Below are 14,316 nucleotides of genomic sequence, written 5' to 3'. Positions count from 1 at the left end.
TGCGAAGCCACCGAACACAAGGATCTATCCGGGGAGAAGAGTCTCGCCCTGGACTGTGTTGTTGGCGATTGAAGACGCCATCAGGCCTCGAAGCAACGACACAGAGGAACTCTCAATGAAAGCACCAATGTCGGTGTCAAAACCGGCGGATCTCGGGTAGGGGGTCCCGATCTGTGCGTCTTAGGCTGATGGTAACAGGAAGCAAGGGACACAATGTTTACCCAGGTTCGGGCCCTCTTGATGGAGGTAAAACCCTACTTCCTGCTTGATTGATATTGAATATATGAGTAGTACAAGAGTAGATCTACCACGAGATCGTAGAGGCTAAACCCTAAGAGCTAGACTATGATGGTATAATTGTAATTGTGATCGGCCTTCTAAGGACCATCCTCTCCGGTGTATATAGACACCGGAGAGGGCTAGGGTTTACATGGAGTCGGTTACAAGGAAGTAAATATAATATCCGGATCGCCAAGCTTGTCTTGCACGCAAAGGAGAGTCCCATCCGGACACGAGCCGGAGTCTTGAGTCTTGTATCTTCATGCTTCAATAGTCCGGACGATGTATATAGTCCGGCTGTCCGGATCCCCCCTAATCCAGGACTCCCTCACATGCCATCAGGCATATCACCCTGAAACAAAGCAGAGAGATGACAGGTTTTACACATGTATAAACATAGATGATAATTGTGCTGTCAATTCCATCCAATTTCAAATTAGAAAATAAAGAGTAAGTTCAAAATATCAATAGCATAATTTGGCATTGTTCATAATACGTGGATCTTCACCACACTACAGGATTACCATGTCAACATAACAAGCATAGATGAAGGGCAAAGAAAATCATTGTATCTATTTTGGATAATGTGCATGGCATGTTGTTCTTATCATCAGCCACATCAGTAAGATAAAACATGAGATGACAAGGTGCAAACGTGGGCTGCTTCACCACACACTGGATTATAGATCAACACAAAACAACATACATATAGGGAGTATTAATTAATGTGCATGGTATGAATAAGGAATTTGGTTTTACAAGTAAAACTTAGAACTTACGATTCTTGCGAACATGCATTTTGGTAGAAACAGCAAACTAAACGGCAGTAAATGATAGGGAGTATGAGCAAATTAAACAGCAGTTCAGGATAAAGGCTTTAGAAGGACTGACTTACATTAACAGTTAACACCGGCTTTATAATGCCCTTCTCCATGTCAAGGGAAGGATACCTCAAGAATTTCAGCACATAATCTTCTTCATAAGCATTGCCTGTACTCTACATTTTGTAGAGAGTAATTATAGATATGATAATACTGGAAGGGATAGAGGATAATGAAGATAAGATGCAGATTGATGCTACATAATCAACTACCAATCCCTGGAAGTACAAGCGTTACAGGACAAAATGTACTGGCAAGAGCAATGGGCTACACTTCTGCACTGGCATTTTCTGTATTCTACCTGTTGGTAAGATTAAATATAGATCTGATCTTTTTTTAGTAAATTGTGGGCAGGGGAGATAAGATGCAGAATGCTACACAATGAACCAATCCCTCTTCCCATATTACAAGAGTGTTTTGAACACTGGTGTACTGTACAAAACGTTCTTATATTATGGGACGGAGGGAGTAGCTGTTAATGTAAGTGCAGCGATAGACCACGTTCAGTCCTTACAAGAGGACTGCAGAGCTAAATCTCTTCAAAAGCATAGGGTTGAATCTAAATTTATGTAAGAGTCCATACAGATCTTATAATGTCCACCAAATGGACGATTACAAGGCTAACATGTGCAGTGATGCTACGTAATCAAACAGCTATGAAAGTAAGTATGGTCATACAGGGCAAGAGGTACTCACAAGAGCAATGCAGTTCGCAGTATAGTTGCGAGATTCTATGGTCCCTTGAGAACGAATGTTCTTCTGCTAACAGTTTTCATACAAGTGTATCATTAAGGCAAATGCAGAAATGTAGTTCAAATTGTGATGTGATAGCATAGACAGTACCTTACGCTGCAGCCGAGACCAATGTGTAACAAGATTATTCCAGTCACCTTCGGATAAATGTAGCACCAGAGACTTTATAGAAATTTCATTCAGAGGCTTGCCATCGAAGTGCGCTTGCCTCAGGTAGGAACGATACTTCATCAACGAGTGCTTGAAAAAGCGCAACCAACCCTTGCTCGTCTTCACAATCCAGTTTGCTCCTCGCCTATTTAAAAGAATGAAGTCTTGTGTCTTCTGTCAGCAGAAACATATGCAGTGATGACCATGAATAACATTAATTCATTACTTATGTGTAAGTTGCGGAGGAAGACTGGAAATTGTTCTGTGTCTGCGGTATAATCTTTCCATGAAGGAAAGATGAGCACAAAGTTCCTGACAACAACATAAGCTTCATCTTCTAAACTGGGAAGAAATGGAACAGGGGTCCTATTTGCTACAATTGGGGCTCTCTCTGGTTCGAAAAGGGATTTGCCAACTGCATTTGGTGTACTCTTTGCTGGAATGGGGGTTTTGCATCGTAGAGCTGGTTCTATATCAACTGGCATAATCATACTGTTTGCTGCAGTTGGGGTCTGTTGAGTTGGGGCATCAGAAATGACCAGTGTAGTAGGGCTAGAGTCTGCTAGAGTTGGGGTGTTTTGTGGGTCAGGTGATATTGCAACTACACCTAATGGGCTATTTGATTTATCAGGTGCCACTACCTTTTCCAAATACTTTGCTTGTGCTCCTCCATGATCAGCAATCGCCATCTTCCTTTTGAATGTCTGATACACAAGAACAACATTTGAATGGATAAATATGGTATGATGACAGATGGAATATGTACTGAAAATGGATAGGCAGGGCGTATTCACATACACGATTAGTAAACTAAGCTAATGGTAGTTCAACAAAGTAGAAGCAATGCAAAGCATCAGTTACAAGATATGTGCGAGCAATGTAACCTTGGAAAGTTAGAGAAAGTACCTTGATGGGTGAATAAGATAGGGCATCTTCCTCTGACTCCTCCACTAGGGAGCTACATTGACTTAGGTCTCCCTCTTGCTCAGAATCACTGTTAGGATCATATTCTGAGCATGAATCTGTAGGTGGAGAGCGTTTGCATTGCATTGCATCCAGACTTGATTTCAGTCCCTTAATGCCAAGTTTGACCGCCATAATCATTATTCTTTATTATTTTCATGCAGGCAAGCTCATAATCATTATGATGCTGTTCAGAATCTGAGATTCATGAAAACATAAAAAGTAGTCAGATTATCTATGGAATGCATTGCGGATTCAACTCGAAGAGTGTCTCCCTATAAACCACTGCATATGCAAAGTTCACCCCCCCCCAAACCATGCTGACCAGACCACACACAGAAATACAAACCCCTTATGTCTCTATAACAGGCAGGCACACATTTCAAAACTGAAGTAGGAACATTAGAATCATATGAAATTCGTATTTGAACAAATAAACTAAGCAAGTATGAGTGGCATAATGTTTAGCTTCAAGGGTGGAGTGTTGGTAGTGCGACACAAAGCAAGTAGGTAGATTGTATTCCATGTAAAAGATCGAAACCTATGTAAAAGCAGGAAATGACACTTTCTTTCTATACAATGCAGTGTTCGTTGCCCACACATGATGGAAGAGATCACATAGAGAAATACTATTCACTCATGTCTACGGTTCCAGTATTTACAAACAGGGTGGTCCACCCTAAAAGAATATTGACAACAAATATGACAAGGCAAGCATAGATGTAGTGAATCAATCATTTACTTGTGAGCTTACAAGGACAAGTATGCATAATTGTAACTGCAGTAAGAGACCGTCCAAAATCTGAATGAAGAAGTTTGTCTAGCACTTATTGTTTGCAACTAATCGACATGAATAATTGGATATTATATCAAATGAGTAAGAAAGACAAGTAAAATTGTCAACAAACCTGGCTTGCAGTAGTAATCCGGGTCAATGTCACTACGACCAACAATCCGAAATGACTAGTGTCTGTTCCGAGGGCCGGAATTTTGAAAACCCTGTGAACTTTAGAGGTACTAAAGATTACCGAAATACATCTGAACCAGTAAGTGTAGGTAGCACTGAGCACACAACAAACCCTAATGACAGTCCTGCGTAATGAGTAATGAAACAATTAGAAAATGGGTGATGAGGAGTGGTTGATGAGTATTGAGGAAGTATCTCAGGATAAATCGGGTTGGCTTGGTGGGTGCTGCATGCCTGAGCCCTGAACGGACTGGGAAGGTAGGCACGGCGGCGTGCACGGGCAGCAGTGACGCTGTTGGGTGAGCGGCTCTTGGCCTCCTATTAGTTCGGCGTCTCCTCCTAGAGTCATGTCGTCCGGGGACGGCAAGTCACCGGCGAGGCGGGCGGCTGGGGGCGAGTAGAGATCGGAAGTGCGCAGCAGAACAGAGGGGAATCGGGGCCTGGGATGACCCAAAATCCCAGGGTGGGCCGACCCACCGTAGGCACCCTAAGAGATACACACCCGAGCGGCGAACATGCATTTTCGAAACTAATTTAGGAACATTTAGCTGACCAATTAAACAACTCTGTTTTAATAATATCAGATTCGTACTTGAACAACTAAGCTTGTTTAGCTTGATGGGTGGAGCAGTGTTATTATGACATGAAGCACGTATTCTGATCGTATAGTGATCATAAAAGGGGGAAACTCTAAGCATATTTTTTTAGCAAAAGAGGGTTTCCCCTCCGATTTCTATTAAAGAAACCACCACGGAACCAACATGATCAATTAAACCCTAAGCATGATCAATTAAACCGTATTATGGTTGTGCCATGGAAGATTTGAAGCTGCAAACCGAAGAAATGATATTTAGAATCCATTGATTGCTTCGAACTAAGAACTAAATTCTAAGAGCTGAAAAGAAAGTAGAGCAACCAAGTTAAGATCTATTTTCTGGTTGAGATCAAAAAGTTGAGGAGATATGAAGTACCACCTCTCTTGCGGCGCCGTGTTGGCATCCGGGGTGTGATGGCTGTCGGTGGTGTTGAAGCAGAGCTGCGACGGTAGACGGGTGCATCGGGGGATAAGTCCCGTTGCGGTGGAAGAGAAGGTCGTGTGAGCAGCCCCGGCAAAGAGGACGACGGCGCCGATGAAGTGAGAGGACGCGATGCAAGGCTATTGGTCCGTCGCCGTGGATGAGAAACGTCCATCTCTAGCAGTGGACGACGCGGTCTTGGTAGGCGCTTCGGCATGGTGGAGGATGGTGGAGATGGATGTGGTGGAGGACGGCGGCGATGGATGGGGTGGCGGACGGAGGCTGCTGTGGGAATGGGGTGTTCTAGCGCGAACGGTGTATGAATCGTAAAATGGAGGGAGAGTTACGGGGAACCATGTTTTTGGGACGCGCCTGTCTGAAATATGGGAAAGTTATGAACTTAGCCCCCGTTTAAAATCTGGATGTCTCGTCGGTTGGGGATAGGACGATAATCTCGCATCTCCCCAATATTTGCCCAGAGCGATTTTGGGTCAGGAGAGGGTGGTTGGCGCCCATGGTTGGCGCCCACGGTGTATGAACGGGGCTGACAGGTAGGGAGGTTACGTCACGTCTGAGGGAAGTTACAAACCTGCCCCTATTGAAAATATTTGCCTACATCGATTTCGGCCGAGTCGAGTTTGTTTTGCCGCCCACCGTGTATGAATGGGGAATGGAGGGAGAAACATAGGTCTTTCAGACGAGCTTGAATCAAATGTGTTTTGCCGCCCATGTTTGATGCCCACCGTGTCTGAATGGGCTCAGAGGCGGTCGTGTCACGTCTAACTGAAGTTACTAACCTACCCCTATTTAGAGCAGTGGAAATCGGGCTGATGGATTGTCCATGTAACTGGTAGATAGTAATTTCCATCTCCCAAACACTTGGCTTCGGGCAGCCGATATGGGAGTGGACATTTTTCCACTTCTTTCGAATTTTGGGACAATAAGCATCCACGTTTACCCTGGCAACTAAAGTCGAATCCAATTTGTATTCCTATATCAAACTATATAAATCATTCTACGTGTTTTTATATATCTTCAAAAGGACGACAAAGATGTATTCCACTGTCATATATGAATATGGTTTACAAATGCCGATACTCAAATTCAGAAGCTAGAATCCAGTTTAAGGTGAATTCGAATATTTGGAACTCTTCATGTCCAACTCAAATGTCACACGCGGCATAATGTGTACTCCCATTTAGATATGTACACAAGCGATGTATCATGATTCAAATACCGAGTCAATCAACCAAGAATGTACAGAACTAACAGACATATAAACACTTATAGAGTATATGGATCAATAATATCAACTAACATACATAAGCCAGGCCGCTGTACTTTTTTTGGCTACAACAGCATCCTTTTTTAGCCAACATCTTGGCCCTTTCCGATGCATGCCACTTATGGTCCATCTATACTACTACTATTGTTGAATGCACATTTAGCCCGATTGGCATATTTGTAGGTCTGGCACAGCAATACAAATGAAATGTCTCTGAGTCTTATCGATTAATACAGACTTGTGCTCAAATAAAATTACAAACCAAAAAAGCAAAAAAAGCAATTATACAACATCTTTAAAACAAATGGTTTGATTGATTACATGAACAGACAACACAAAGGTTATTCAATGATGGAAAGAACATTTCACCTATGATTTACCAAGTAGGAATTTAATTTCCTTTTTTCCTTTAGGACCTTAACAGTCTGGTCAATCTCATCTTGCTTCGTTTTGAAACCCACCAAATATTTAATGGTTGTCTTGAGTACTGCTTGTGATTGTGTTGTTTGCTTCCTCAACATGTCAACTTCATCTCTAAGTGCAGAAGCAGAATCTCTTTCTACCACTAGTTTAGCCTCTAAAGCATCAGCAGTTGGCAATTCATAATGCACGATTGGGCCGGTGTCACTGCTGTGGGATGATGCAACGTCCATGGTCACCTCGCTCTGTGATCTTGGGCTAACCTGTTTTGCCATTAAAGTTCTGATTGGATTCAGAAAAGTTGAAGGTAGCAAAACATCTCAACTGGGAGTTATAACAACAAACAAGTTAAACAAACAAGGAATTAAAGAGTTTCAATAGGATGCTGAAAAGTAGTTATTAACATCATTGTAATCCACTGTTGCAGCAGCAAAGCAGTTAAACAAACAAGTAGATATTTAAGTTAAGACAAACAGTTAATTCTTAACAGTAAGTATCAAACACATATATAGGCGCAGTCTACAATATGATTAACAGGCTGTGGCATTATGTAATCAGTAGAAAACTAAATTAAGCCAAGCAACATAATTGAACAATTTTGCAATAAGTGGCTAACTAAAATTCCGAGAAGCAAGTAACTGAACTTACGCTAGTTCTTTGTACAGGCACACTGCAACTTCTTTTTCGCTTACAAGGTTGTACAAAGGAGTCCATGGCATCAATTGCATGGATACGCAGTCCCAATACTTCTTTCTTCCCACACTGCATTGGTAAGTCGAATGGTTAATCTGGTAAGATGGTGCGTCCTTGATATGTTATATGAGGACGTGTAGTCAGACTAGTTGTAGCCACACACATCACACTGGTTTTTACTGTATATTTCATGCGATTACTTTTGGCATATCGAGATCTAAGCAATCTACAATAGGATGAAAAGACGGGCATCCTTCACATTATTGGCGAACTCAGTTCATAGAAACAAGCAATTCAACCATTATGTGGGTAAATCAAAAGCGCCACTGGAATATTTTTCACTACCCAATCATACATGCAAAAAGGGGCGACGCCACCATAGGGGCTGGTATGGGCGGCCGCCTCAGGTGGCTGGAAAGTGTGCACCTAGTTTGAGTCGTCCAGGTTGGCCCAGGCTAGTTTTGTTTGTCCCAACGCACGAGCAGGCAATGTAAAAAATGAAGAAAAATGTTTCAATTTGGATGGGCCAATAACATAAGTGCAAGGCAGGCCATATAGCAAGCTCGTGGCCCAAACGAGCGCCTCCCATATCGATCAACAGCAGGAAAAATTCCAATTGATTTGCTCCAGCCTCCAGTCTGGTTCGCTCCTAACTTAGCCACCGCTGGACAGACCGACACAGCAATTCCTCGCGCCCTCGTTGGAGGGCGGTCGTTGGGCTTCAATCAAACGGAAGGACAAGAAGATGAATATCCAACCCTGGGTGTAGCCTGCGGCGGCAGCACGGGCATGGCATCGAGCTTGCGCAAACAGATAGTCGCAGCTTGCAAGAGTAGCATGTGCAACGAGCAGGTACATCACATCCCTGATTATATCTAATTCAACTCTTTGATTTCTGGCCAATAGTTAAACCTAATGGTGTTGTAAAACTGCTTGTATGTAGGGAATCTATGAGAAAATGAAGCCAATTCTACTTATTTTATAACTCCCCCAATCAATACTGAACTGACTGAATCTGATGTATCTAATCAAGTTTCCTATGCAAACATACAAGCTCATGTTGTTCTTGAGCCTGAAGTGTCTAATGAACAGTCTGCTAATGAAGGATTTGCTGCAAACATTTTACATGCTCCTAGTGATGAACATATAGTGTCTAATGAGCGATCTAATGCAAGCATTTTGCAAGCTCATTGAAGGATTTAGTGTCTAATGATGATCTGCTATGTTGAGAGAGACAGAGATTTGCAAGCATTGATGACAAGCAATTTAGTGCATTTTCATAGCTTGAGGAAACATAGAGGCCATCTACCAGAAAGTCCCCGTATCATGACAACATAGCATAAATACTTTTCTAACTGTTTGTTTGAAACTATTGGCATACTTGAGCAGGATAGATATATTGACATGCAGTTTGCGCGTTGGTTATAGGTGCAATTACACTTTGATATTTTCAGCCAGAGACGAATAATTCAAGCAGGTACAGACCATGTTTGTAGTCCTTGTACACCATGTTGCATTTGTGTTTTTTGGTGCTTGCATCATTTAGTGTTTATAATCTGAACTACTTTGGATCATTAGCTGGTTTCAAAGTGCATGTAGCTTCACATTTCTCAAGTTATGTTGATTTCCGGAGTGCAAGTGCCTTCATATTTTTTAAGTTAAATGTTCGCCCCTAGTAACTTGAATTCGTGGATCCGCCACTGCACACAAATCATACACGAATGCCAGTACGAATTAAATGAAATGCAGGGACTTACGCTAGCTCGTTGTACAGGCTCACTGCAGCTTTGCTTGTGCTTGGGATGTTCCATGTACAAGTCCATGTTACCACTTGTTTGGATGTGCAGGCCTTGTGCTCCTTGCATCCCCCTCTGCATTTTTGACATGGCGAATGGTTGATCAAATAAGAGGAATCGACCTTAATGTTGTACCGGAGGACAGATACTTACAAGGTTATATAGGCATGCAGGATGTGTACCAGATCCCGTAGCACCGTCATGCTTCGCTAAAAAATGGATTTGCTTGTTTCACATGATATCTCCAGAAGAAATAAGAGTTAAAGTCAGAGTTGCATAGGCGTGTAAGCTAAGAAAGCAGTGAAAGGATATCCAAACATCGTCAGAACAATGCACAAGGGAGTGATGTGTGGATACCTAGTTTGGGCCGGCGTTTGGGCATGCTCGCCTAGCTAGAGTGCGGGTCACTTCAGAGCCGTTGAGGGTGATGCGCTGGCGTTGGCTGGTCGTGCACGGATGCAGATCTTGAGTGGCAGCTGAGCGCTACAATGCGGTGGACGAGACCGTTGGTGAAGCCCCAACGGCCTCGGAGGGTGGAGGTGCGACGATGTGCTCGGTGAAGTAGCCCTGGTGAGATGGGAGACGGCGTCGGTGAAGCGCACCTGATGTGGTGGAACTCGGTGTCTGTGAGGCACGTCGGTTGCAGCGGCCGATGTTGTCGGTGGACCACCCAGTGTGGTCGACGAGGGCGTAGATGAGGTAGCTCCGGTGCGGTGGTGAAGCGCGGCCGTCTTCTTCGTCGTCGTCGTCCGGCACAGAGGTGGGAAAGAGGACGAGGACAAGGGGCAATTCGAACTTTGCCTTGGGTTGGTTGGCGAATTAGGGATTTGAGCAATCTGGGCGCGGAAGGGGATGGTGGAGAAGAGAGATGTTTGCAGGGCTGGAATTGGGGCCGCCGGATATTTCAATCCGGAACGTGGAAGAGCAAACTTATTTTGTCATCGTCCTTTTGGGGGGGGGAGGGACGAGGGAGGGAGTGGGGGAGGGAGGGACGAGGGAGGGGGTGGGTGGATGGGTGCTATGCATCCGTCCGACACACGCGACCACCCCGACACGACTATGCTTCGGTGCCTTAAGGAACCTGCCTTTGTGTCCATGACATGTGGGCCAACAGGTGGCTGGCCCACATGTCAGCGACCCAAAGGCAGGTGCCTTTAAGGCACCGAAGCAGCGTCCACCCCGGAAACGACCCTGGTCTGCCTGGTGCGCCTATATTTGAGAATGCAAACGAATCTTCTTTCATTTGCAAACGGATCTGTATGTATTTACCATGGCCCGTGTTTTCCTTGCAATAATTAGTCATTCGAAACGAGATACTCCATCCGTTCACTTTTGTAAGTCGTTTCAGACAACTTAAAATGAACTGTTTTGCACATTGTCTGAAATGTCTTCAAGGTCTTATAAAAGTGAACAGAGGGAGTACTATAAATTAATTAATGAGGAGTTATTTGAAAAAAAATCGAAACGGTACCCACGCTAACGTGGATTAGAGTGTGTGTCACATAATTAGTTATTTGAATTAGAGTGTGTGTCACGTAGCGATCTCCAATTCTAACGTGGATTTCGCATTTCACTGTATCCACGCTACTTTTTTAATACAAATTCATATGTATATGATGAACACCATGGTAGTGAGAAAACTTTTGGATGGATTCAAACATATGACCTACAAAATAGCACAACAAACTGAGTCAATGTCAACTTTTCGAAACTTAGTATGGCACGAATTCGAAATAATTACCCGTATGCCTGGTCCTCGGTTCAAATCTTACAATGTACACCGAATTGAAACATCGATGTTAAGTCTCGTACTATGTACATTTCAACCAACACCCCCCCCCCCACCCCACCACACAAGCCTACATTACTCATGTATCGCGTCAATCTTTCCTCTCTTGACCACCTTTAGGAAGCTAATCGATTTCCAACACCACGTACATTCTTTCTCTCCATTGTTTCGATCTCGTAAGTCTCTCAACTACACCAACCCCTTTTTCCACTCTGTTACCAAAAGTATTTACCTTCACACACCCGCCATTTGCACCCCATGCTGGTTTCTCTCCCCCGATCCCCCCTCTCCCTTCTCACCCTCCTCACGCTAAATACATGCATTGCCTATCTAGCCCCCCCCCCCCCCACAACCTTCTCTGTGTGCACGCACGCACATTGTATATCTAGGTCACTCCCTCGAGACAGTCTCACTCTTTCTTTTGCCACGGCGGGCCACACTCGCTCAATCTTGCATCTTCTTTATCTGAATCTCGTTTAACCTCGTTTTCTTTTCACACAAAAATATGATTATATCTACCCCTGTTTGGGGCCTCGATCGACACACTCTATACTCTCTCAGCAGATTGTCTATCTAGGTCAGTCCATCCAAAGCCGCCCCACTCTTTCGACCTCATGGCGGGCCACGCGCACTCATTCTCTCTCTCTCTCTCTCGCTCTCTCTGTATGTCTCAATTGACCTCCCTCTTTCTAAACAAAACGATATATCACCAGTTTTGAGCCCAATTCGACCTATTCACATTGTATACTTCTCTCACACACATTGTCGTATCTAGGAAACTCTCTCCAACCCGTCTCACTCTTTCGATCGCCACGGTGACCCTATGTGATCGATTGACCTTGGCTTCCTCCCACGCACAAAATATATCTACACGTTTGTGACTAGATCATCCCCTCAAGCTCTATCTTACAGCCCTCACCCTTGCCCAAAAGATCAATCGAACAATATCTCTCCAGAGCATATATATCTGTTCAATGAATGTCGGACCACACTCACTTGTCTCTCTATCTATATGTCTCTTGATGACCCTCGCTTTCTCACCACCGTATCTTCACGCGTTGAAGCTATACCTCTCCATCCCCGCAAAGCCTGAGCTATTTACATTGCGACTGCACTTTAACCTTGGATAATTTGTGTATGGCATTTATTACCGATCAGTTAGATTATATTTTTTGTAGCATTCGGCCCACAACTACTCCAAACACCGTTGCAACCCCCGCAAACTCCCCTAGTTTGATTTCCCTCTGGCTCGGTCATCGTTCTCTCGCAACGTCCTTTCTCGCCTTCAACGTCGCACCATGTTATTATTGCCAAAAAATTATGTTGTTCTCTTAATTATTATAAATAAGCTACAAAACTACACATCGATAGTCCACTTGGAATGGAACAAAAATTCGACCCACAAATTAAAGTGCTACAAACTACACACCGAGGGGCCCACATGTCATGGAAACAAATTTGACCCATATACAAATTAAAAAATAAAGAACGAGGATCGAACATTGCAACCGAAGCCTTCAAGCCGCACGTCAATAGGCAACATACGTAGAACAAACAATTGTTTGTTGTACCCCCCTTTATCACATAAATGTTTTTTATATTACCACAGCCTGTTTAATGGATAACATGTAATATTATTTTTAGTACTATTCGCCTTCACTTACTGGTGGGTTCCATGTGTGTTCTCTCTCTATCCTCCCCTTCTACATTTAGACGCACGGGGCAACACGAAGAACTCGCGGGCGATGTTGCCCTTTGACCATATCTGGATGCGCTCACAAGTCACGGCACTAGTTTCACGTACCTAGGCAGCACTAGTCAGTGTGTATGTGCAATGCACGTTAATTTGGAAAATATATTAAGTGCATGCGGATATTAAGTAGGATATTATTGTGTTTATTATGGTGATTTACCACTATTTTTTGGGCATAAAATTAACTGCACCGCTAAACGTGTTGAGCGCTCGACATTGAAGCAGTTTAGGTCGTTGATGATAAGGAATACTGTGGCTTGATGAGGTTTTATATTTAATTTGGTACGGCTCTAGCAGAACATCAATCGATCAAACCATACATTTCGTTCAGTCTGACTCCGACTTTAAATTATACGACGATCGATATAAAATAAACGGAAATGATAAACGTTCGGATTTTAAGCATGGCAATCCGAACGTTTTTCATGGCAAATTTAGATTACGCGGGCGGCGGGGCGTCTCGCGGTGGGAAGCGGCTCCTCTGCCGTGCTCTGTGTGTCGTCGGGCCACTGACCGACGGCGACGGCGGCGTCTTGCGCCGTTGTTGGCGTACTCCTGGACGTTGGCCTAGCTTCAAGGAAGGCCAAAATGTTCTGGACTTCGGAGCGAGTCAACTGGCGGGAGAGGAGGCGACTGCGTTGGTGCAAGGAAGCGGTCGACGGCGGCCATCCATGCCGCTGAGGGGGCACTGGCACCCGCGCGGGGACAGGCGCTGTCAACGGCGCGGCGGAGACATTCGTGTGCACGGGTACCGGCACGGGCGCGCATGTCAGTGCATGCGCAGGCAGGTGCACGGGCACCGGCACGGGCGTGCGCGTTAGTGCACGCGCAGGCGCATGCGCTGGCAGGTGCACGGGCGCGTGAAAGTCGGCGGGGACCTCGTGGAACCCCGTGGGATCAAGCTCGGCGACAATGTGCGGCTCCCAGCCCATCAATGCCACGGGGATGGGCGCTGGCGCAGTCGGGGCGACAGGAGCCGGAACGGGAGCGGGGACAGGCCGGCGTCTTCCCGCAAGGCTAGTTCAAGCTCGTCCCAAAGCGCCTTATGTTCTTGAGACTCCGCCTGGTGTCTTCCTCAGGAAACTGGAACACTAAGGGCAGACCATCGTGATGCGGCATGGCGTACGTTTAGGTCAGGCTAGTTGGAGGTAGACGACAGGAGAATCGGAGAGGAAGAGAGAGGATTGTAGCGATACCGGGTAGTGCGGGGTTGATTTTAAACTGCGGCGCCGCGACATTAAAAGTGGGAGCAGTTGGGAAGGGCTCTCCTCCCGGTGAGCCTGCACAGCGGTCTGCTCGCACGCCTCCCTGACAGCCGGCGCAGCGGTCTGCTCGCACGCCTCCCGTCGACTCACACGCTTGCTCGGACGGCACCTGCCGATGAGAAGCGGGGACTCGTGGCGGCACGTAAACGCCCACGGTTTCAATAGTGAAAGCGTTCGCCTTAACGTGACAGGTCTTTGTTCCAAAATACCTTGGCTCTTCATTTGTGCAACTTGTCATAAGCAGCTTGTCTCAAATTGAAGAAAAAACTTACGAAGTAATATTTGTGCCATATCACGTGACCATGC

The sequence above is a fragment of the Triticum aestivum genome, chromosome 7B, assembly GCF_018294505.1.
Source record: "Triticum aestivum cultivar Chinese Spring chromosome 7B, IWGSC CS RefSeq v2.1, whole genome shotgun sequence".
Taxonomy (NCBI): Eukaryota; Viridiplantae; Streptophyta; class Magnoliopsida; order Poales; family Poaceae; genus Triticum; species Triticum aestivum.
Note: the sequence above shows the minus strand (reverse complement) of the source record.